Source organism: Panthera tigris, chromosome X (genome assembly GCF_018350195.1).
Source record: "Panthera tigris isolate Pti1 chromosome X, P.tigris_Pti1_mat1.1, whole genome shotgun sequence".
NCBI lineage: Eukaryota > Metazoa > Chordata > Mammalia > Carnivora > Felidae > Panthera > Panthera tigris.
This window is the reverse complement of record NC_056677.1, coordinates 59,976,038-60,002,008: the sequence shown is the minus strand read 5'-3', so window position 1 is coordinate 60,002,008 and position 25,971 is coordinate 59,976,038. Positions and strand designations below refer to the sequence as shown.

At 38.5% G+C, this 25,971-nt stretch overlaps 1 long non-coding RNA gene across 9 annotated transcripts in view; it reads left to right on the top strand.

Moving 5' to 3' along the window:
- Positions 1-25,971, top strand: part of LOC122235408 — a 61,034-nt gene that overhangs the window by 12,390 nt on the left and 22,673 nt on the right. The window contains exon 5 of one of the 9 annotated variants that reach the window (XR_006213472.1): positions 25,399-25,509. The exons of the other annotated variants lie outside the window; for them this stretch is intronic. This is a non-coding gene — a long non-coding RNA (uncharacterized LOC122235408). The remainder of the gene's footprint in view (positions 1-25,398; positions 25,510-25,971) is intronic. 9 annotated transcript variants of the gene reach the window in all.

Sequence of the window (25,971 nt, the reverse complement as noted above, 5' to 3'; positions counted from 1 at the left end):
GAAACAATTGGGGTAAATTATCTTGTTTACCCAGTCTGTAATCACCCCTGCAGAGGATCAGAAGAACTAAAATGGTTGCCAAGTAAACTAGGCAGCATAAGCTACAGACACAAATAATGGCAGTAGGACACTAATTATACTCCTCTTAAGGAGAGAGTGTCTTTTTAACCAGACTTGTTGAGAGTTTTTATCCGACAGTGGAGCTACATACATCTTGTCAAAAGTCAGCTCATAGCAGAGGTTCCATATTTCAGCGGCAGCCAAGTTAGTAATTTCAGAGATAGCAGTGTCTTCTGGATTTCACTTAAACCAATTGGACTAGTGTTCATTTTGGACTCCTAAGGGATCAGCCCCCTGATGGGCTCCAGGGAGCATTTAAATGGTCCATAGTTAAGAGAAGAGAGGCACAAAATCAGGTTCTTTGCTGACACTGGTCTAGTCTGGGGCCAATAAAGCCCCTGTGTTTTGGACACCACTTTGAGTCTGATACACCACTGAAAAGTGCTCTTCTGGCATCACCCTTGAACTCATTACCTCAGATGTCCGGGTCAGTGGGTCCAAATCTTGGTAGACCGCTTTCACTCACTTTGTCTGAACCTCAGAATCTGCAGTCATGGCACAGACAAGCCAACCCACATGGAATACCTACAACGCAGAAAGACTTTTGCCCTCAGTGGAGCACAGGCACCAGGTCCTCTCCTTTCATTCATTTTCCTCCTCCTTCTGAACACAGAGCTAGACACCCAGTAAATAACCCCTTCACACGTGCAGCACCGCAGTTAACAAAGGCTTCAGTAAGAAAGTGCCTTTGTCAGAATTGGCCTGCTGACCCCAGTGTTGGAGGAGATTATTGACACGACGTGACCACTGGTTGACCCTTGAGCTTGACCCAGGCAAATGGAGGCTCCTCACTCTTTCCCTGTCCTTGGAGTGTACAGTTTCTGCACTAGGAACTGTTTCAAGGATGGAGCCTTGAAAAGGTAAGGTGTGGTATAGACCGTCTGGATGGCACATGTGACTGAACCACGTTAAGGCCTCTATACCTACAAACCTTTAAGACTCTGGCAGAGGGGTGCAGACATCTGCTAGTCTCTGGCTGCCCGAGACAAGCCTCATAAGTTCCCTTGCTTATTAAAACCACTGCCTACCAATCTGGAGTGGTCTACCTCTTTCAGCAGTTTCTTTTGCCCCATGTGTATATGGACCATCTGGGAACCAACACTCAGACACTAGGGGAGGTCAGGTCTTTCTGCTGCATCACTGGTAGGAGGGGCTGAGAACGGGCAGGAGTGACTGCCATACAGCAGACTCAGGCTGCGGGCCAGCCTGGTGGGACCAGCTGGCCTAGGAGAGCCAGTCACACGGCTTGACCTGTGGCTGCCACCATGATCAGGGTCATCCTGAGAGGTAGCTTTTGCCCTCATGGACAGGGAAAGACCAGAAGGTCACAACCCATCTCATCAGAGAAGAGGGAGGCAGGGAATGAAAACACAACACTGCTGGTAAGCAGATCTCTGCCACAAACCTTGGCAGAGCACACGCCTTTCTGAAGAGCCTGAGCCTGTACAAGCCAAGACATAAACAAGTACAGAACGTCCCCTTCATCATTTCACCTATAGGTGGGGTAGGTAGTCTAAGGAGTTCACACAGGAATCAGGGCAAAAAGTTGATGGGGGAGGAGCGGTAAATAAGGTTCCAGAAAGGTAAAATAGGACTAGAAGAATTCACCGTGACTGGCCAGTTCTCTGTCACCTTATACCATGATCACAATTCAAATTTAATCACTTATTTTAAAATTGACTTTAAACTATTAAATCTTTTCTACAACGGAAACAAAAAGGTCCATAGTTAAAGTAGGAGGCATCTATAATATGGCCATTCCTGGGAGATCTCTACAGAGGCCATCCCTACTTTAAGCTAGTAATGCCTCCATCGAGAGTTAATAACCAGAATGCCAGTATCTGCCATTTTTCACAAAAGTAATCTGCCATTTTTCATAAAAGTAATAAAGGTCACCTTTTCCCATGAGGATGGTTTTGAGATGGTGCTTTCATAGCATAATGTTCCTCTGGAATATTTGGATAATTCTATTGACAGAATTCGATAATTAGCCTGCATGAGGAACCTGAATGATAGGAAAATTGTCTTTTCACTAAGGAGAAGCCTGGGATAGTACAAAGGGATTTCCCACATTCCGTGTATATTACAGCTTACATTAAAATGACATTGGTCTTTGGGTGTCTGGATGGCTCAGTCGATAAGCATCCAACTCTTGATTTTGACTCAGGTCATGATCTCACAGTTCGTGGGATCGAGCCCCACATTGGGCTCTGGGCTGACAGTGTGGAGCCTGCTTGGGATTATCTCTCTCCCTCTGTCTCTCTGCCCCTCTCCCACTTGTACTTAACTACCTACCTACCTAACATTGGTCTTGTATAAGGATAGGAATGTTAGTATGCTGTCCAAAAAAAAAAAGGTCTTCCTGTCTCTTTCTTTATATGGGCCAAAATGGGTTGTATAAATCTGGCTTTTGCTCTCTGAATCCCAGTTTTTTCCCTGGGATTTCCCTATCCTCATTATCCATTCTTTACTTTTGTGACAGCTGGGTCTGTTGTGTTTTTTTTTTTTCTTTTGTCTTTCTGTTTAGGCTAGTCATCACTCCCATAGTAACACCCATGCACAATTTTTGAAAATTTTCTTTCTGAGGTCATGTAATATCAATAACAATGATTATTCAGTTAGTTATCAGTGTCTTTTATGTTCTAGGCAAGTGCTTTACACATATTTGTTGTCTCATTTTAACTTAATAGTAATTCTGGGATGTATGATTTGTTCCTACTTTACAGATAATAAAACTGAGGATCAGAGAGGTGATGGCCACTAGCATGCCACCAGGAGCCAGTGGTGGAGCTGTATTGTGTCTTACTCTAAAGATCTTGACTACCTTACTCTACTTGAAGTGGTAGAATATGACAAGCATATTCTTAGTTTTTGGGACCTCCTGCCTCCTTATGGGGTCCTTGTCACTGTCTTCTTCCAGGACATAGGGGCATATGTGAAGGGTTTGTTATCAAATATTTATTTATTTTTGGGAGAACGCAAGTGGGGGAGGGACAAGAGGGAGACAGAGGATCCGTAGTGGGCCCTGCACTGATAGGCTGACAGCAGCAAGCCCAGTGTGGGGCTCGAACTCACGAACTATGAGATCATGACCTGAGCCAAAGTCAGACGCTCAACCGACTGAGCCACCCAGGTGTCCTGTGAAGAGTTTGTTTTCAAAGGGAGATTCAGATGTGCAAGAGGGATGGTGTGAGGGATGTGTGGATCCCTTTAGTTTCTAAAGATGACCACTTTAGATGAACTAGCATCACAGCTATTCACCGTGTGCTTATCTTTGTCTTTTTACTTTTTATTATAACCCCCACCTTACTGCATAATGTTTATGTTGGATTATTTCCATGAGGTTATACTTTCTTCTACACCAAACAAAAAGGAATTGCAAGAGTCAGAGTCACAACTGAAAATCCATTGCTTGCAGAATTAACTCAGGCACAGGCTCATCAGGGGCTGGAGCAGCTTGCTGTGCATGTCAGGATGTCCCAGCTGGAATTCAGCATAAACAGTGCATTCTGTTAGCAGACAATACTGATAAAATTACTCTATTTGTATCAAGTGGAAAATAGTAGGGATACCTATCAATTAATACTTATGTAAATTTTATTGCTGGTGAGGTGTCCAGATAGTTGGCATAGGCTAAGGTTTGGCAAGGTGTGGCCCACTTGCTGGCTGCCTGTTTTTGTAAATATAATTTTGTTGGAACAAAGAATCATGCTGATTCTCTATTGTCTGTGGTTGCCTTTTGTGCTACAGTAGAGTTGAGTATTTGCGACGGACTGTATGGTCCACAGCCTGAAGCATTATCATCTGGCCCTTCACTGAAAATTTGCCAATTCCTGGGGCACCTGAGTGGCTCATTCGTTAAGTGTCTGACTTCAGCTGAGGTCATGATCTCACAGTAAGTGAGTTAAAGTCCTACATCAGGTGAAGCTTATGCCCCACTTTGGGTGAGCCCCACTTCTCTCTCTCCCTCTCTCTCCCTACCTGAGGAGACATGTCTAGAAAAGTTTTGATAAGGCTGATGTGAAAGAAATTACTGCCTGTGGTTTCCTCTAGGATTTTTATGGTTTCAGGTCTCACATTTAGGTCTTTAATCCATTTCAAGTTTATTTTTGTGTATGATGTAAGAAAGTGGTCCTGTATCATTCTTTTACATGTAGCTGTCCAGTTTTCCCAGCACCATTTATTGAAGACACTAGCTTTTTCCCATGGTATATTTTTGCCTTTTTTCTCATAGATTAATTTACTGTATAATCGTGGATTTATTTCTAGCTTCTCTATACTATTCCCTTGGTCTATGTGTCTATTTTTGTGCCAGTACTATACTGTTTTGATTACTACAGCTTTGTAGTAGTATCTTGAAATCTGGGATTGTGATACCTCCAGCTTTGTTCTTTCTCAAGATTGCTTTGACTATTTGGGTCCTTTGGGGTTCCATGCAGATTTTAGTATTATTTGTTCTGGCTCTGTGAAAAATGCCATTGCTGCTTTGATAGGGATCACATTGAATCTGTAGATTTCTTTGGATAGCATGGACATTTGAACTATTCTTCACCACATGAGCATGGAACATGCTTCCATTTGCTTGTGTCACCTTCAATATTTTTTATCAGTGTTTTATAGTTTTTAAAGTACAGGTCTTTCACCTCCTTGGTTATGTTTAATCCTATTTTATTATTTTGCGTAGCATTGTAAAGGGATTGTTTTTAATTTCTCTTACTGCTATTTCATTATTAGTGTATAGAAACAGAACCAATTTCTGTGTATTAATTTTGTACCCTGCAACTTTACTGAATTCATTTATTCTGATAGTTTTTTGGTGAAAACTTTAGGATTTTCTATGTAAGGTATCATGTCATCTGCAAATAGCCAAAGTTTAAATTCTTCCTTACCAATTTGGATTCCTTTTATTTCTTTTTCTTTTCTTTTTAATTTTTTAAATGTTTATTCATTTTTGAGAGAGAGAGCATAAGCAGAGGAAGGGCAGAGAGAGAGGGAGACACAGAATCCAAAGCAGGCTCCAGGCTGCAGGCTCCAAGCTATCAGCACAGAGCCTGACACAGGGCTCAAACCCATGAACTACAGGATCATGACCTGAGCCGAAGTTGGGCAGTTAACTGACTGAGCCACCCAGGAACCCCATATTTCTTTTTATCTGATTGCTGTTGTTGTGTTGAATACAAGTGGTGACAGTGGACATCCTTGTCTTGTTCCTGTTCTTAGAGGAAAAGCTCCCAGTTTTTCACCATTGAATATGATGCTAGCTGTGGGTTTTTCGTATGTGACCTTATTTATGTTGAGATATATTCTCTTTAAAAATTTTTCTAATGTTTTTACTTATTTTTGAGACAGAGAGAGACAGAGCATGAGCAGGGGAGGGGCAGAGAGAGAGGGAGACACAGAATCTGAAGTAGGCTCCAGGCTCTGAGCTGGCAACACAGAGCCCGATGCGGGGCTTGAACCTCACGGACTGTAAGGTCATGACCTGAGCTGAAGTCGGACGCTTACCCGACTGAGCCACCCAGGCGCCCCTAGATATATTCTCTTTAAACCCACTTTGTTGAGAGTTTTTATCATGAACAGATGTTAAATTTTGTTAAGTGCTTTTTCTGCATTTATTGAGATGCTGTTATAATTTTTATCCTTTGTTTAGTTAATGTGTATTACGTTGATTGATTTGTGAATATTGAACCATCCTTGTATCCCTGGAATACATCCCACTTGATCATGATTAATGTTCCTTTAATCTATTATTGAATGCGGTTTGCTGTTGCCCTATAGTTCTCTTTTTTTGTAGCATCTTTGTCTGGGTTTGGTACGATAGGTTTTTCTTTGCATGACTTGGAATATTTATGTCATTTTTTCTTATCCTTACTTTATCCGTTCTAGTGTTTATGTTCTTCACCAGCATATGTATTCTCTGCTACTTAGGCCCATAAGTGAGTCTAATATAGAGGTTACCTTAGATGGAAACACTGTCCTTAGTCAAGGTAGGAGGCAGTGGTTTTGGGAATTTGCTGTGTCAAAACCTAAATTTCTCATTCAGGATAGGAGGAATTAATCCTTCCATTGCTATGTAAAAATGAGATCTGGACAAAGGAACAGCCATCTCAGTCAAGTAAGTGATTATTTTGACATGGAAGTAAATATTTTTCTTTGACCTTTTGTTGTATGTGTTCTATTTAATAGCTTTCTTAATAATGAACCTACCTTGCTTTTCTAGAAGAAAACTTTTTACTTTTTAATGATTTTGAATTAGGTTTCCTAAATTTGCTATTTTTAATGTTATTTTCTGTTTTATTTTTTACTATTTTATTTCTGTTTAAAAGTGAGTTTTTGGTTAGGGTGGCAGTCTTTGTCAGGTGTTGAAGTTAGGGTCATTAATGAAATCTTGTTTCCTGATCTTTTAAATTTAGCAGATCTCAAACATGTTCCATGCCATTAAATATGGTTTAGATATGGTTTAGGGGCACCTGGGTAGTTCAGTCGGTTAAGTGTCCTACTTCAGCTTAGGTCATGATCTCACGATTCATGAGTTCAGGCCCTGCGTCGGGCTCTGTGCTGACAGTTCAGAGCCTGGAGCCTGCTTTGGATTCTGTGTTTCCCTCTCTGCCCCTCCCCAGCTCATGCTCTGTCTCGTGTCTCTGTCTCTGTCTCTCTCTCTCAAAAATAAACAGAAAAAAATTTTTAAATATGCTTTAATGACATCTCTTTTAAAGTGGCGCATAATATGCCATTAATGTAAAATTTTAATTTAATTTAATAATATGCATTAATGTAAAATTTTAATTCTTATCCAATATTTGGGCTCTTGTTCAATTACTGCTTTTTTTAATATGAAATTTATTATCAAATTGGTTTCCATACAACACCCAGTGCTCATCCCAAAAGGTGCCCTCCTCAATACCCATCACCCACCCTCCCCTCCCTCCCACCCCCCATCAACCCTCAGTTTGTTCTCAGTTTTTAAGAGTCTCTTATGCTTTGGCTCTCTCCCTCTCTAACCTCTTTTTTTTTTCCTTCCCCTCCCCCATGGACTTCTGTTAAGTTTCTCAGGATCCACATAAGAGTGAAACCATATGGTATCTGTCTTTCTCTAATTACTGCTCTTTTAATATTGTATAAATAATACTGATGTGAACATCTCTTTAGATAAATCTTTGCACATATTCATGTTTGTTTCCTAAGATTGAATTAAATGTACCATCCCCCTAGTAGTGTATGAAAATGTCCAGTTTTTCATATCCTCACCAGTACATGACATTACAGTTTCTAAAAAATCTGTCAATTACAAAGGTAAAAAGTGGTGTTCCTTGATGTTTTAGTTTTTATGTCTTTGATTCCTAATGAGAAAGAACAGTTAAAAATCTTCCTTGAGACTTCTTTTTGAGTTTCTTCACACATATTTTGAAGCTACCATATGTTGTAGATATTTTCTCCAATTTGGTGTGGAAATTGTTTTGTTTTATTTTATTTTATTTTTATTCAGGCATAATTAAACATACAGTGTTACTAGTTTCAGGTGTACAGTAGAATGATTTAGCAGTTCTGTACATTACTCTGTGCTCATTATGATAAGTGTTCTCTTAATCTCCTTTACCCATTTCACCTGTATCCCCTCACGCATCTCCCCTTTGGCAACCACCAGTTCTCTATATTTTTAAGAGTGTTTAGTGTTGTTTTGTTGGTCCACTCTTACTAGCTGGCTGGAAGTCCTAGCCATCATCCAAGCAATCATCCGAGAGAAAGAAATAAAAAGCATCCAAATTGGTAGAGAAGTTAAACTGTCACAATTTGCAGATGCCACGATACTATGACATAGAAAAAAAAAACCTAAAGTTTTCACCAAAAAACTGTTAGAATAATTTCTCCCATTACATATTGGCTTGTGTGTTCACTTTATCTTTTTCAACCCACCTCATATTGTTAGCTTGTTCATCAGTTCTTCTTCGGCCTTCACTTTCATCGTAGGTTTTGCTTGCTTGTGGCCCTCATGGCCTCACCTCTGCATTGTGTTGGCTTGCTGTGTATCCTCTGAGTTTCAGTTCTCTTTGCTACTGTGATTACATTTAATAGCCCAGTTCTAATACTGAGAACACAAATTACTAGGCCCGACTTACCTCCGTTTAGTTCGATATTTATATGCCAAGAGCAGTAGTTTATGGGTCTTCCTGTCATGTTCTCCAATTAGTATGATTATTACACTTGGTCTCTGTTTTTTTTTACTTTGCTTCATTCCTTCCAGCTTCTAATGCATCCATTAAACAACTGGCCTCTCCATCTTCTATTTCAGGGGTTGCAATTGCAAATGCTTGCAGGCTCCAGATGGGGTATCTGTATAGCACCATCCCGATTTTTATTTTCTTCCTTTTTCTTCTTCTTCAAATGCTGCTTGGGGGATTTTTTGGGGAGCTCTTCTCTTGTTTATCTACTTTTGATGGAGACAGTGGAAAAGAGATTACTCTTAAAAAACAAGAGAGCAGATTAGATGGTAAAGAGCAGCTGATGCTTCCAAGAGTATTAGTAAAGAGTGTTTGGGATTGTGGTTCCCTGGAACATGCACCTTTGATACAAAGGAGAAGGCTAATACTCTGGCTCTTGATTGTTGCCCAGTAGGAAAATAGCCCAATATTGACAGGATTTTCAGCTCTACAAGGAGCCTGATTTTGAGCTGTTAACTTACTTTTTTAATGTTTATTTATTTTGGGGAGAGAGAGAGAGAGAGAGGCAGAGCACAAGCAGGGGAGGGGCAGAGAGAGAGGGAGACACAGAATCTGAAGCGGGCTCAAGGCTCTGAGCTGTCAGCACAGAGCCCGACACAGGGCTCAAACTCACAAGCCATGAGATCATGACCTGAGCCAAAGTTGGATGCTTAACTGACTGAGCCACCCAGGCACCCCTGTTAGCTTACTTTTTAAACAAATGTCACAGACCAAAACACAATGTGTTTGTAAATGCTTTTATGACCTAATATCTTTGCTTCTTCATAATTTTGGCTTATTCATAGTGTTCCCTTTTCCCCATGTCGTATGAAAAATGGTGTGTAGCACTACCCATTCAACTTAACCTGGGAGTTGGCAGTTTCCCTTGGGTACTGTTTAAAACTGGGTCGCAGTTTTGAATGGAATTGTATAGCTTAGAATAGAATAGATTAGGACAGAACACAAAATAAGAAAATACTGGCTTCCATCTGACAAAGCGTAAGTACTTTGTGAAATTTTTGTTCCAGCTATATGTTTGTATATGTGTTATCTTTGGTCCAATGTAACTGTATTTCTTACTGTGGATTAAACAACTTTATAAGACACTGAATGAAACGTGAGCAAGCTGGTATCCTCTGGTCTGGATCCCCCCTCTAGACCCACAGAATGTTTCTTGAAAATTGGATGGTTGCCAAGAGCTAGGGGGAGGGGCCAAATGGGGAATTGTTTAATGGGTATAGAGTTTCAATTTTGCAAAATGAAAAGTTCTGGAGATTGGCTGCTGAACAGTGTGAATATGCTTAACACTATTAAACTGTAGGCTTAAAAACAGTTAAGGTGGTAAAAAAAAAAAACAGAACAAGAATAACCCATTAAACAGAAAGTTTACACAGTCATCAGAATTTCCTTGGTATGTTAAATATAACATCTTCAAATTTAAGAGTTTCATGACCATCCTTCAATGTCTGTTTATCAAGGGTCTGTTCATAAACAGTGACCCACTACTTTTTCTACAGCCTGTGAGTGAAGATGATGTTTAATTTTTTAATAGTTGGGAAAAATCAAAATATTTCATGACGTGAAAATAATTCAAAAATCAAATTTCAGTTTTATTGGAACATAGCACCACATTCATGTATGTATTGCCTATGCCTGTTTTATGCTACAGTGGCAGAATAGAGTAGTTGTGACAGAAACCATATGGCCTGCAAAACTTAAATTATTTACTACCTGGCTATCAACAGAAAAACTTTGAGGTTGCTCTGTTGCAGAAGTTGCCAGATCCCTCACAAGCATCATCTCTGATGGCTTTAAATGCCAAATTAACAGCTTTGTCATGGACTACTAGTGGCTGTTATCATTCTACTATGTGGAGAGATTCTCACTTCTTTATTCCCTAATGTGACACCCTAACCACGTCCAGAAAACTCACATTCTTGGTGAGCTTCAGTTGTGGTTGTAATCCTGTTAGCAGTTTCTGGTATTGTAGCCTCCTTCATTTTCAAGAAACAGACTTCTCTTGCGCCATCCAAACAATTTGGACCACCCAGCTCTGCATAGCCAGCCTCCTAAGATAGACAGGGATCTCATAAGAATTCAGATACAGAAAACCCTGTATTTGACAGGCCCGTGGGTGGCTCAGTCAGTTTTGGCTCAGGTCATGATCTCACAGTTTTGTGGGTTTGAGCCCCACATTAGGCTCTGTGCAGACAGTGTGGAGCCTGGTTGGGATTCCCTCTCTCCCTCTCTCCCTCTCTCCCTCTCTCCCTCTCTCCCTCTCTCCCTCTCTCCCTCTCTCCCTCTCTCCCTCTCTCCCTCTCTCTCTCTCTCTCTTCCCTTCCCCCGCTCATGCTGTCTCTGCCTCTCTCAAAAATAAACTTAAAAAAAAAAAACCCTGTATTTGAACAAAGACAATTTAAAAAATAAAATTCAGTTTCCCCTCTGTGGAAAATGGTTTGAGGATTAGAAGTGGTTCCAAGACATATCTGGGAATGTTGACAACAGGTTTGTATCATCCGTCTAGTATGTCACCTTTAGCATCTTTTTTTAAAATAAAAATTGTACATATTAAATGTATTCAACACAATGATTTGATATATATAGTGAAATGATTACTGTAGTCAGATGCCCCTACTAACTTAATCTTCTCAGTTACAGTTTTTTGTGTGTGTGATGAGAGCACCTGAAATCTACTCTCTTAGCAAATTTTCAGTAGTCAATACAGTATTGATTATAGACACCATTTCATACGTCACATTTTAACTACTCTTTGTGTCCACCTTTTTTGGTCTCTACTTCCTCATATCTACTCAAGCTTTAGTTTACTTCCTAGTTTTGTATTCTACTTCCTCGTAAATTTTCAATTAGTCATCATTAAATCTCACTTGTTCCTCCAATGTCTTTAGCTGTATCTCATGTTTCCCAACTCTGTCTTTTAAGGTTCAGCTCCCTTTGCTATGGGACTCATTCGTTTTCATTTTACAAACTTCATTGTTCAGTGCAAGAATTCCAGTGGCTTAGCTCATGCCTCTTTGGGTAGTCACTTTTTGAGTCATGCGATAACAGCTTTTGGGTAGTGTATCCTACACCTGGTACATTCTACTTTGGCTGCCAGGGCAGGTCATATTCTAAAATCCATTGCTGTCTAGGACTGCCTTTTCTCCAGAACTATGGTTGGGACTTTACCTTAGTCCCAATGAGTGTGGCCACCATTTAATTCAGATGTGTTTGTATTGCATTTCTACATCTTGACCTCTAAGCACATAGGCTCCTCATTGCATATATTCATTTCTAATTTTTTTAATGTTTATTTATTTTTGAGAGAGAGAGCACACACGTGTGCATGAGTGGGGGAGGGGCAGAGAGAGAGGGAGGCACAGAATCTGAAGCAGACTCCAGGCTCCAAGCTGTCAGCACAGAGCCCAACACGAGGCTCAAACTCACAAAACGTGAGATCATGACCTGAGCCGAAGTCGGATGCTTAACTGACTGAGCCACCCAGACGGCCTCATATGTTCATTTCTAAAGATGCTCTGCCTATACTTTTCCAACACTTACTTAAGTGTAAATGTTGGAGAGTAACTAAGTCACAGCGAGATTCTGTAGTCTGAAGTAATGTCATAAAGCCACTTTAGAAATTTACTCTCCAATTTCAGAATCACTCACCTATCTGTGATCTTCCTTGGCCACTTGAATTTTGTTTGTTGTTGTGATTGTGTCACAAGTTACATTCACTGGATGTGTGCTCCTGTGACAATAACTTTGCCACAGTTCCTGGAGGCTCTTAACATTCCAACCTGGATTGTGGTGGGTGTATGTTCTCTCCACCCTACCACCAAGTAATAAGCAGGTCTAAATATTTCACATTCCTGCAGAAGTCCTGTTCATGTACCCCAACTGTATACTGTTTTCTAAATTATATGGGATTTCTGGTTTCAAGAAGTAAGACACAGGTTTAGGTCAAGAAACAAGTGTTTATCACATAGATACACATAGTAAGATAATAGTAAGGAAAATAGGGATTTCATAGGAATTGCAAGAACAGTGTGGCATGGAAATGCATCTATGGTGGCTCGAGGGACTTAAGCACATGGAATTAGTGGACCTTTTCCACTGTGTCACTGACTTGATTCAGCATTCTATTCTCTTGGCTTGTCTACACTTTTCTTCACTTGTCTTTCTTATGCCTGGCTTTTCCATTGTCTTGTCTTTGGTGAGGCTTTCAGCTTTAGATTTCACCATTAATTACCTGTCTGGTCCTAATTGGCTTGGTTTATCTTTATTTGTGCAGTGCTTTTTCATGCTTAGACAGGTCATAGGCTGCTGTCAGTGTATGGGTTGGTCCCATCAGCTGTACTCCATGGAGAGAATATAATACTGTTTTGTGAAACAAAACCTGATTGTAAGCCACCAGTTGGGCTTCCCCCTGCTCGAGGGATGCCAATAGGCGTTTTTTTTTTTGTTTTTTTTGTTTTTTTTTTTTCATGATTCCTTTATTTATTTAGGAGTTAAGGGGAGGGGCACAGGGGGCAGAGGAAAATTACCTACGGGGAAAGGATTGGGAAGGGTTTGCAGGGGCTGGGCTAGAAAGCAGTAACACTGATTCTATAGTTGAAAAGGAGTAGTTTGGTAGGAACCAGAACTGACATGTTTAGTTCAGTGATTATCAAATTTGTGAATCTATGACCTATCCATGTTATTCCATGCCTGTTGGAATGGCAACTGAGAACCATGCCTAGATATAATAGAGACAAAACCATGCTTTCCAGGGTCAGCACCTCATGGTTATATCAAGAATTTGTACATCAGTGTCAGAATAGAAACTGTCAAACCCTACTTTGCTTATTTCTTTGAAGTTGCTATAATACACAGCCACTACTGATTTCCTCAGACCTTCACCCTAAATGTGTGCACATTTGAGTCACAAAGGCAATTGTATAAGTAGTGGCTTTGCCAAACTTCTGAAACTTTCATCCTGGATTGTGTGTGATTTTCACTCTGCAATCATTCCCTAACAATTTCAAATGTTCCTTTTCTGCTGAGGGTTTGTTTCATGCAACTATATACTTGATACTAACTTCTATATTAATTTGGTTCTTTTGGTGTCAAGAAATGAATCACTCAACTTACCTCATTAATAGGGGTTTATTATATTAAATATGTGGAACAGTGGGAAGATGGGGAGTTAGTGGGACTGGAAATGAACAATACTGAGTATGGGAACTAGATTCAAGCAGCCCTGGGTACCTTAACAGCAGTACCTTTGGGTCATTATGCTTGTACTACACCATTGACATCACTCAGCCACTCTGCATTTGCTATTTCTCCTGGCTTAGTGGTTCTCTGTCAGGGTTGTACTTTAGAATTAACTGGGGAACTTTAAAAATAAACCAGAGCAAGATTATTGTGATTTAAATAGCCTCAAATGGCCCCAGCCATCTGCATTTTAAAACCTCCTTCCCACTCTTAGTGCTTCTTTTGCTATCAGGCTTCCCAGCTGATATTTCTTTACCTTTTAGCTTCTGCTTACTTGTGGTACTCGTGGATCAGATTGTAGTACCTCATAAATTTGCCTTCTCTTGGCCTTGAACTCCCTTAGAGAAGAGGCTGTGGGTATGACAAGCAGAATGGAAGTGTCTGCTCCAAAGGTTGGCAAAACATTTTATGTAAAAGTCCCAGATAGTTAATACTTTGGGTTTGTGAGCCACACGGTCTTTTTTGCAACTGTTCACTTGGGGAATCAACCGTAGACAATGAATGCAAAATCTGTCGGCAGGTTTGACCCATTGGCTGTAGTTTGCTGACCCCTGGTCTATTCCCTTCTTGCTTATAGTAAAACTTCTTATTTATTCTTTCTCAATATTTTCCCTACTATTCCTATTTTCCTACTGTTCCATAATTCGTTTTTAACTGAATTTAGGAATTCTTTTGTAAAATTCTGCCTTGTTTAAAGAACTTCACTTGGGGATATTGTAATAATAGCCTTTTATTTGTACATTTGTTTGGTCAGAATTAACATGTTGGCAACATTTTTCTCCCCTTCTAAAAGCATTTATTAAACTCTTTAAATTCTAATAATCATAATTTTCACCATGTGAATCCCCAGTATTATGATACTCCTTAGTTATATTATGCCATATATAGCTAAAAGTAATTAGATTGTTTTCTGTTAATTTTAATAAGTAGTTATTTTTCATAGCTTATTTCAAAATGGAAGTACTATTTTTCCTGGTGATAAAGAGGTGCTTATTGTAAACAATTCAGATAACACAGGTTATAAAGAATACAGTCAAGATAAGCTATAATCCCATCATTCAACTAAAACCGCTATTAAACTTTTGGTGTATAGACTTCTTGAATGTCAGGCTGTCTTTGTTTAATGTTATTGAGCATTTATTTTGTCTAATTATGACACCTGTTCAAATTCCATGCCGATTAAGCAATTTTATGATATAATTTGGCTACAGGGAAAGAATATGCTCTTGATGTGGAAACAAGTTTCCTGGTTGCATTGATGAGTATATTCACATTCTTGTAAATTAAGAAATTGGCATGTTGAAGATTATTTACTCCTTATTATATATCAGCTATGGTGAATGCCCTTGCAATTTATATTTGCACTTGACTTGTCATTTCCTTACCAACCCATAATTTTTAGTCACAGAAGCTGCAGTGAATTCTCTCAGGGCCGTGAAGTATTGTTTGTTCTCGTAGAAAATAACCTAACTAGGGGCGCCTGGGTGGCTCAGTCGGCTAAGCGCTGACTCTGGCTCAGGTCATGATCTCACAGCTCGTGAGTTCAAGCCCCACGTCGGGCTCTGTGCTGACAGCTCAGAGCCTGGAGCCTGCTTGTGCTGACAGCTCAGAGCCTGGAGCCTGCTTCAGATTCTGTATCTCCCTCTCTCTCTGTCCCTCCCCTGCTCACGCTCTGTCTCTCTCTCAAAAATAAACATTAAAAATTTTTAAAGAAAAGAACCAAATGAGAGATTGGTAATGTGGACATGTTTCTGGCTTCAGGCATGAGGGTAAGTATGCATTTGGAAGTGTTAAGAGAAGACAATGTGATAATAAAAGTCAATGGTTATAGTTTGTTAGGAGAAACTCCCTCTTTTTCTAATTGAACCTAGAGAATTACTTTAGTCACTTTAGAGATAGCACGTATATCCCTGAGGCACGGTTGCTAGAAGTTAGCTACAGTGGGCCACCAAAAGTTCTTTACATTCCTCGAAGTCATCCAAGTAGAGAGAATTGCTTGAACTTTTTAAATTTAAAATATGAGTGACTGTTTTCATCTGGAACTTGATAGTAATGTCACTAATTAAAAATAGGATATATGATATATTTTAACTGAGGCCAACACCTTAATACCCAAAAAGAACTTCTGCATCACTAAAGAAGAAAAATGTCTTGCCGGGAACAAGCTAAGGAAACTATTGTACCACCTCCCTACCTTATTGATTGATTGATTGATTGATTGAAAGGTACCCTCAAAAACAAAACAAAATGACTTGCTTAGCTAGGAAGATGCATTTTTTTCCCTTAAAGACCAGCTTGACATTTTGTTCTAAGTCAAAACTAGTTACTAAGCTCTGTTTATGTTCTATAGATGTAACCTCATTTATTGATAGCTCTAATCCAGTGATTTTTACAAATCTTGACAATAACACCCCAAAACATCCAATTGTTATTAATGTAAATATGTGTTATATATAATTGTGGTTGAAAATGCAATTTTGAAACATGGAGGAAAATACATGATTTGGCATCTCAATATCACAAAATAGGTGGGATGTTGGGGGTCACTAGATCACAGGTCTCAGCATACAGTTGTACTCACAGCTGAGATTTATTATAACGACATAGTAAGGATATACAGCCTTTATTTTTTTTAATTTTTTAAGTTGATTTGTTTATATTGAGAGCAAGTGAGCAGGGGAGGGGCAGAGAGGGAGAGAGAGAGAATCCCAAGCAGGTTCTGCTCTGTCAGCGCAGAGCCCCATGCAGGGCTCGAATTCATGAACCACGAGATCATGAACTGAACTGAAACCAAGAGTCAGACGCTTAACTGACTGAGCCACCAAGGTGCCGCAGTATACAGCCTTTCTAAGGTTATCGAAAGGGAAGAAGGTGCAGGAGGGTGTGGAGGAATCCCTATGCAGCCCTCTTTCTGCTCTCCCTCCCGTGAGCAGTCACACAGAGTACATCCTCCAGCAATAGAAATGCAGCAACTTGTGTGCGATGTTTCTGCCAGGGAAGAAACAGGAAAGGTTTTTATTGTGGACTGGTCACATAGGTACTGTCTTGTTTAGCAGATACCAAAATTCCACTTTCCAGAAGGAAAGTAGGTGTTCAGCATGATCCACATTATTTATACCAGTAACCTAGATACAGTGAGCCACTCTTACTAGTTAGGGAAAGTTTTCTACCAGCGTAGGGACCTGTTTACCCATAAAGTTCCCAGATGCCAGCCAAAGCTAACCTTGAGAAGCAGGCCTTTCTGAGATAGTAGTCTTAGGGTTGCTTACGTTAACTTTTCTCTGTGTACATGCATTGGATGTATAATAAAAGATCAAAATAAGAGCATTCTATAATTGACCACATCCAGACCCTGTTTAAGGGAAGAGGGTGGGCCACTTCGATAGGAATAAGTTTAAATACATGATTTCCATTTTGTTGGGGACATGTGAAAAAATTGAGAGTGCCTATTTGGGACTTTTTTATGTCAAAGAGTGATCTAAGCTTATTTGTAAACTTTTTTTTAACAAAATCTTTGATATATTCACTACTTTTTGCTTCCTTTTTTTTCTCGTACTGTTGCAAAAGTTAACTGTGAAAAGTGTGATAATTTTTAAACTTTGTGCGTCATTCCTTCCCCACACATGAATTTGGAATTTGACCTTCAAGAAACTGTTCTTTAAGAAATAAGTCAAGGGGCGCTTGGGTGGGTCAGTTGGTTAAGCATCTGACTTCAGCCCAGGTCATGATCTCGCAGTTCGTGAGTTCAAGCCCCGTGTCAGGCTCTGTGCTCACAGCTCAGAGCCTGGAGCCTGTTTCGGATTGTGTCCCCCCTCTCTTTCTCTGTCCCTCCCCCATTCATGCGCTCTCTCTCTCTCTCTCTCTCTCTCTCTCTCTCTCTCTCTCAAGAAGAAACATTTAAAAAAAAGAAGAAAGAAAAAGAAGTCTAGGGGCTCCTGGGTGGCTTAGTCAGTTGAGCCTCCAGCTGTTGATTTCAGCTCAGGCGATGATCCCAGGGTCATGGGATTGAGCCCAACTTTGGGCTCCGTGCTGAGTGTGGAATCTGCTTGAGATTCTCCCTCTCTCTCTCCCTTTGCCTCTCTTCCCCACTCGCATGCTCTCTTTTGAAAGAAAGAAAGAAAAGTCTTAAGGGAATGTGAAATTTTTGTTCTGTGGCCTCGCATGAATTTAGTTAGAAAACTGAAAGTCGGTTTAAAATAAACTTTTCCATTTGACTAAAATTTAAAAACAGATGAACTGTGCTATCTGGGCATAATTCAATTTAGGTAATAACTATTTTTACCCATTATGAGAAATTAAAGGAATTGCTGTAAAGTCGTTGATGCATTTTCCTGGTAAAGTTAAAAATGTTGAAATCTACACACCAAAATGTTCACATTGGTTATCTTTTGAGACAGGTGTAGATTAGTAGTTGTTATTTTGGGGGAGTGTTTTGGTTTCCTTGATTTTTTTTCATAATAAAAGTATACCATGTTGCTTAGCTTTTTGTTCAACTTGTATGAATTAAATGCCTCCTATGCCATGGATACTGGACATACAGTTGTGCATGTAGTAATTTCTAGGTTTTCTCAGCAAGTTCAGTAAGCTAAGGGAAGTATAATAGAGTTAAGAATAGGGTATGTAGGAAGGTTACTTAATAGTATAGAAGATATGAAGCCAAGATAGGAAGGGAGAGGAAGACTTTGTAACATTGGACCTCAGGGGAATTTTTACCAAGTGATATCCTAAGGCAGAATCCCACTTTGGGAACAACTAACCAGGCTGACATTGGTAGATCTTGGATCTTGTTCCCTGAAGGACTTTTGGTATTGTCGGAATAGACTTAGCACCATATATGTATATATTGCCACTAAATAATATTTTTAGGGCTTAAATTTCAACTATTGGAGGTTCCAAGGGATCTGATTTTCTGCATTAGGTGTTCTAAAATTACTATAATTTGGGGGTGCCTGGGTGGCTCAGTTGCTTAAGCGTCTGTCCAACTCTTAACTTCGGCTCAGGTCATTATCTCTCGTAGTTCATTAGTTTGAGCCCCGCATCTGGCTCTGTGCTGACAGCGAGGAGCCTGCTTGGGATTCTCTGTCTCCTTTCTCTCTGCCTGTGCCCCTCCCCTGCTCATGCTCATGCACACACTCTCAAAAATAAACTTTAAAATAAAATAACTATAATTTGGGGTAAGGAATCACATCAGTCATAAATGCAGCCTTTTTCATGATGTCCTCAGATAAAATTTTGTCCATTTTTATTTCATGTTAAATTGTTGGTCATCATCCATTCTTTTCTCTTAGAGTCATAGTACTTTGGTAGCCTGAAGTAATTTCCAGATTATGTTCATTTCATAAAAACTTAAAAATCTGTTGAAGTAATGTTAAATGTCTGATTTAGGTTCTGCTTGGGCATGTCTTTGTCCCACTATGGTCCCTCTGACATTAGACCACACAGTGAAACCTTGGATTGTAAGTTGTTCTGCAAGTGTTCCACAAGACAAACATTTCCAATAAATTTTAACTTAACGAGCAACATCTTGCAATATGAGTAGTACGTGACACCAGACATCACATGATCAGAACTAAGCCAATGGTTCTTGAAATTCAGTTTGATATATGAATGCTTTGGATTACAAGCATGTTTCCAGAAGGAATTACGCTCATAAACCAAGGTTTTACTGTGTAGTAATCCCAAGGGGTCAGTATATCTTGTAATTTTAGTGACTGATCTCTGATTGGTAATTTGATACTTTGGGATTGATTATTTTCTAGTTAAGAGACTACACAATATGTCTGTCAGTACCTGGGATCAAATAATTGGTATATTATATAAGCATTGCACACTGGATCTGAAATTACATTGCTGTAATGTAAGCTGTAGACTTACCCATTTTCAACAAGTTGTATGAATCTCTTAAAACCAGTGAATTTCTACCAGAGTCATGGAGGTCAAACATATATTTTAGAATTTGTAGGAGTTTACTAAGCATTAACACTTGAGACTCAGGTTAGGTTGCAATTATATAAGGTGGCCTGCCATCTTGCTTTGGTATATTTTCCTATAACCTCTGATTGGTTTGGGAGCCTAGTGGCAGTTTGATAGCTGTTCCTGATATATAAGCCTCTTGCTGATATATACAAGGATTTGTGCATTTGTAGACAGAGAAGTTTTATCCTTTTAGAATGTTATGATTCCAATTCTTTAAAACTGCCTGGCACATAGTAGATGCTCATTAAATGTTGAATAAACATTGAATCACATGTATAAATGGTACTATATATATCATCCCCTAAATGCAAACAATGTATTACACGTTTATTCATATTTTTATGTGTCTTACAAATTGTCTTTAAGTACTTGCACTGGTAATACTATGTCATAGTTTGAGTAAAGAGTATGCAGTTTTAATAATTTGATTCATTAGGTTTCTAGATTACCCTTTGAAAATGTTCCAGTTTTACACTCATAGATTATAATTTTTTTCAAAAATAATAATACATGCAAATGGCAAATAGTATAAAATTCAATTTGTACTAAAGTTAATTGAGTTCAAAGTTTCCTTTCCACCCCTGGTTTTCTAGTCCTCAATCTTCCTTCTTTCCAGATACAAGTATTATTATTAACTTCATGTGTAACCTTTCAGAGATCTCTGCATATATAAGTCAGTAGTCTTGTTATAAAGTCAGCATATTGTAGAGACAGTAGCCTGATAAAAACTGAAAAATGAAAGAAATCTGTAGACCAGTGTCTGATAGTGATATATAAGCAAATAACCTAAGTATAGATTTGGTAAAAAGAACCCAGAAACAGATTCATGAGTAATATGAAAACAAGTGGTATTCATGCCAACCATGCAAGGATGGTTCAATTTTAGGAAATCTGTGAATACAATTTAGGACGTTGTAGGTCAAAGGAAAAACCATCATATGAGTAGCTCTACAAGTTGAACTTCCTTTTAGTATTTTTATGATTTAATTAAAATTGATGTCAGTCATCATATAATCTCACAATTTATTTTAAAGGGCCAGTATCATTTATTGAAAATCCATCTTTTGCTTACTTAATTAAAATTATATCTGTCAGATATTGAATTCTCGTTATTTGGGTCTGCTTCTGGGCTCACTGGTTTCTGTCATTAACTTTCTTTTCCTATGACAGTATGGAATTATTTTGATTATATAAGTATAATAAATGTTACTGTTTGGTGTCCCATTTGCTGCCTGTCCACATTTAGATTCATTTGTGATGCCATTCTATATACTCTAAATTTCTTGGTTCTACATGATAATTTTTGCATCAGTGACTATTCATTATGGCTCCTGACTTCCTCACTTCAACAATTTACTAGAATAGGCTCTGTCTTGAGATTTTTCATTATTCTATTTGGTGTCAGTTCTGTCCAGGGTTTTGTTTGTTTTCCTCAGCTGCTATTACATTTTTTTTCTGCCAGATGTCCCATAAAGATGTCACATAGGGTGCATGTGTTGGGGAGGGAGGAAGAGAAAGAGAGACTTTATAACAGAAAAAATTTACAAGTTAAAATTAATATGTAGGGTGATTTTAATCAGAATGCATGTAACATAATAGAGCTATATCAGAAACAGTATAGACAATGTTTCATAATATATGCTTTCTTGCATGCCTGTTGCTGCACATTGCTTGTGTTCTTGGTTGAGTGAAAAGTAATTTTTATGGGATGTTTCATGACTGTCATACTCGTAAAGAGTCCTTTCCTTTGCCATGTGTCTTTGCATGTCTTAAACAAGACCCTTTGTCATACATAAGCCATTCAATTTTACATTCTAAAAATCATTGGTTTTGGCATTTAACGAGACTATGGGCTGTGCATCAGAAAACCTGGCTCTTAGTTTAAAATGAAAATTCATGTATACCATAATTTACTTATTGAACAGTTTACTTATTAATAAGGCTTTTGGTTGTCTCTTTAATAAATAATGCGGCAGTGAAAAGTTGGTCCATGTGTCCTTATTTCTATATGACAGTATGGTGGTATCCTTGTAAAAGTTGATAAAAAAATATGAAGTTTTTGTTTATTAAAGTTCCTCCCAAATTGCCTATCCAAAACTATTTTAATATAATCCATAGTGCTTTTATTTAAGTATTTTATAGTTGCTTAAGTAACTTTCTTCAAAATATACAAGACTATGGACTGCTTAACCTGTAATTTAGGACTATATCACAAAACAGGTTTTCCAAAACTTTCCTTGAACACTAGGGGGGCCCCACAAGGATATCATAAACTTGATTCAATTTGCTTTATTGAATTTGTATTAAGTCTAATTTTTAACACACACAAAGTATCAAAATGTGTGATAACCTCTTTATAGAAGTAAACATTTTTTGGGGTGGATGCCACCATTCTGTTTAGTATTAAATAAGCTTTCTGTTTTCAGAAAAGTTTTAGATTTACAAAGAAGTTACAAAGAGTTCTCATATACCCCACACTCAGTTTCCCTTATATTAACATCTTATATTACTATGGCACATTTGTCATATTCCCCCTCTCCCCAGCCCTTGTTAAACTCTAATCTACTTTCAGTCTCTGTAAATTTGTCAGTTCAGGGTACCTCACAGAATTGGAGCAGTGCAATATTTGTCCTTTTGTGTAGGGCTTGCATCACTTAACAAATCCACAGGGTTCATCATCTGTGTTGTTGCATGTGCCAGAACTTCATGTTTTTTATGGCTGAATGATACACCATTGTATGTATATACCACATTTTGTTTAGCCATTCAGTTTGTATATGTGCCATGTTTTGTTTATAGATACATACATTAGTATATATTTATTTATATACATATTTTGTTTCATATATTAGTATATATTTATTTATATAAATATTTTATTTATCTACCATCTAGCTAATGGATAGCACTGCTCTAGAACATATTTTTGGTTAATTGTTATCACATTTCATTAGTCTGATTAAATTGGTCATAGTAAACTATGCAATAGGAAATTATTTAACTCTTGCAATAAAATCTTGAAAATGTCTCTGGAGTATCAAGATAAAACTTCAGCCCACTGGAATTAGGAAGCATCCGTATCAATATTAGCACAAGCCATCCAAAAATTAACAAAAATGTTTTCTTATTCTAGGTGTGATACCTTTGGCATCATTGTATATTTTCCTCAGTTAAAATGAAACAGTAACACTGGGCGAGTAGTTTTGTGATTTAAAAAGTATTTTTCTTTTAGCCATTATTTTTAATGTAGGCTATAGCGTATGCTAGGTAGAATTGTATTATTATCCACTTTCCAAACATCTCTTTGCTTTCCTTTTTTCTTTCTTATTCTCTTCATACTTTCTCAGGGCCTTTAGTCAGTTTCTCTAGGGAAGAATAAGTTCAAATCTATACCTATCACTCAAAAAATTGTTTTCTTTCCTCCATTATATATTGTATTAAAGTATAAAAGGCATAGATATTCATTGTAAAAAATTTGAAAGAACCATAGCACAATTAAAAAAGAATGCACAGGGGCGCCTGGGTGGCTCAGTCGGTTGAGCGTCTGACTTCGCCTCAGGTCATGATCTCACAGTTTGTGAGTTCAAGCCCCGCGTCGGGCTCTGTGCTGACAGCTCAGAGCCTGCTTCGGATTCTGTCTCCCTCTCTCTCTGCCCCTCCCCCCCCTCATGCTCTGTCTCTCTCTGTCTCAGAAATAAATAAACATTAAAATTTTTTTTTTAAAGAATGCACAGAGGGGCACCTGGATGGCTTAGTCGTTAAGCATCCGAATCTCGATTTTGGCTCACGTCATGATCTAATGGTCGTGAGATTGAGCCCCACGTTGGAGCCTGCTTGGGATATTTTCTCTCTCTCTCTCTCTCTCTCTCTCTCTCTCTCTCTCTCCCTCCCTCCCTCCCTCCCTCCCTCCCTCCCCCCCTCTCTCCCCCCTCCCTCATTCTCTCTGCCCCTCCCCCACTTGTGCTCACACACGCATACTCTCTCTACCTCAAAATAAATAAACATTTAAAAAAAATCTTTAAAAAATAAAAAATACACAGAAACAGATTGTTGGTTTCTTTCTAGTATGTATGTATATTACATAAATAATTAGTATATGTGTATTAATAAGGTTTTTAGATACTCGAGTGTAGTCAACATAAAATGTTAAATTAGTTTCAGGTATACAACTTAGTGATTAGATGGCTCTTGAGTTACCAAGAACATTTTCCTATCTTTAGGAATATCTTTAGGAATACACACAAGTCTTTTATTTGGGCCATGATTTTTTATATAATACTTACATCTTTTTTTAAACATTAGTATTATTTTAAGTTTTTTTAAACAACATTTGAACCTAACGTAGTTAACGTACTTGTAGAAACATTTTTCTGTGCATATCTCCTTCATTATTTGTTTTACTATAATCTTGTTAGACACTGATTATTTTTGTCCGTTTTGCATCTCTTGACTAGCTAATGTGAACAAAGTCAAGTGTAAAGTAATTAGAGCAAATATTGTTCGTATATCCCCTACATCTCTTCACACTTAATTCATTCTCACCTCTGACAAACATAATCATCTCGTGCCCTGCTATCATCCACTATTCTTTGCTTTCCTCTCTCAGCCCTCTGTTATGAGATTGTTCTTTCTCTTTCACAAAATGATATACTTTGAATGGTCATAAGATTATTTTACCATTTTAATTGGTTTTCCTGGCACGTTCTACCAAATACATCTATTTTTTTTTTTCATTTCAGTACCTCTTAATTATCTCTTACCTATTTGTTCTATTTCAGGCAGCATTCCATTTTATACAGTATTCTTTTTTTATACTAGTCTTTTGATAACAATAGTTCACGTTAGCTGAGCACACACAGTAAGCATTACACACTGTTCTACATGTGCATTAACTCAGTTTTAATGCTCAGGAAGTACATTCTAATATTATCCTTTATTTTTTCAGATGAGGTAATTGAGGTCAGCTACACTCAGTAACATTGCCCCCAAATGTCACAGAGCAGGCAGTTTGGCCCCCCAGTCTCTACTCTATAGGCTCTCTCTCTTCTTTATCAATGATGCTTTAGTTGTGGTTCAAAAAAGAAAAAATGAGGTCCGTTTCAGTGTCCGATGGTGACTGTGTTCCTGCAAGGATTAGGAACTCTTTAAGAGTATTTTTTTTTTAAGTTTAAATGCTGGTCCAGCATAGTAGATACAGTTAGAAGAGTTTAGAGGATAGGAGTGTCAGGATTAACTGGGGCACCTCTCTAGCAGAGCACCTGGATGTGATCCATGTCCCCACATCTGGTTTTCAAACATGGCAGGCACAATGTGCCTCAGAAATGACCTTTAATAAAGGCCATTTCCTCCCAAGGTTGGTTTGTTTTAAAGATAGCCAAACATGATTGTTTTGATCATTTCTACTTGATATAATAATCTCACCAACACTCATGCTAGTATGGTTTTTAGTAAATTTCAGAGACAAGTTTTCAACCCAAGAGAAGTTCAGAACTTGGCCATGAATGTCCAGCCAGTAAATTGTAAACTCCTTTTTTGAACCCATGTCTTATGGTGCAAGGGCTTAAATTCTTAATTGCCCTGGGATACTACAGTGTCCTCTTTGGGCTTTGCTGATACCCTTGACATCTCTGGTGTTTCCTCTTGTGATGTCTCCACCCTGCCAATCTTTTATGCACATGTTTTTGCAACTTAGCCACACTCCAGGGGGGAAGCCCTTTAAAATGAGACTTGTTCCAAAGTACTCCATTGGCTTCCCAAGTAGATATATGCCTTTTGGTTCTTTTATCTGGCTGCTGGGACAGAGATTCCTAGGAGCCAATGCATCATCAAGTCAATTGTTTTGCCCCAGGTGTTTCTTTCCAGCTTCAGTTTTGGAAATTCAAGTCCCTCTACCTTCAGGTCTTCAGCCTCCATTTGACTCCCCATCATGTTCACTGAGGATTGTGGAATTAAGTCTCAGGTGAGGAGTCATACTATCCCATTTGGGAAGAGGGCTGTCTTTCTGTCAGAGGGGAAAATTTTTTATTCATTTAAACTACAGAATAAATTATGAACTATATGCATTACCCAATTGATTGATTTTAAAGAAAACTCATTAACACCTGGGTGGCTCAGTTGGTTAAGTGTCCAACTTCAGCTCAGGCCATGATCTCATGGTTCGTGGGTTTGAGCCCCATGTCAAGCTTTGTGCTGACAGCTCAGAGCCTGGAGCCTGCTTCAGATTCTGTGTCTCCCTTTCTCTCTACCTCTCATCTGCTTGCACTCTGTCTCTCTTGTCTCAAAAATAAACAAACAAAAAAAACTTTACAGAAAACCCATTAACAACATAGCTTTACTATGTCCTAACTGAATATCTTATGTCTATATTCCTATTGATTATTTTTTGAAGTTTATTTATTTATTTTGAAAGAAAGAGTGCATG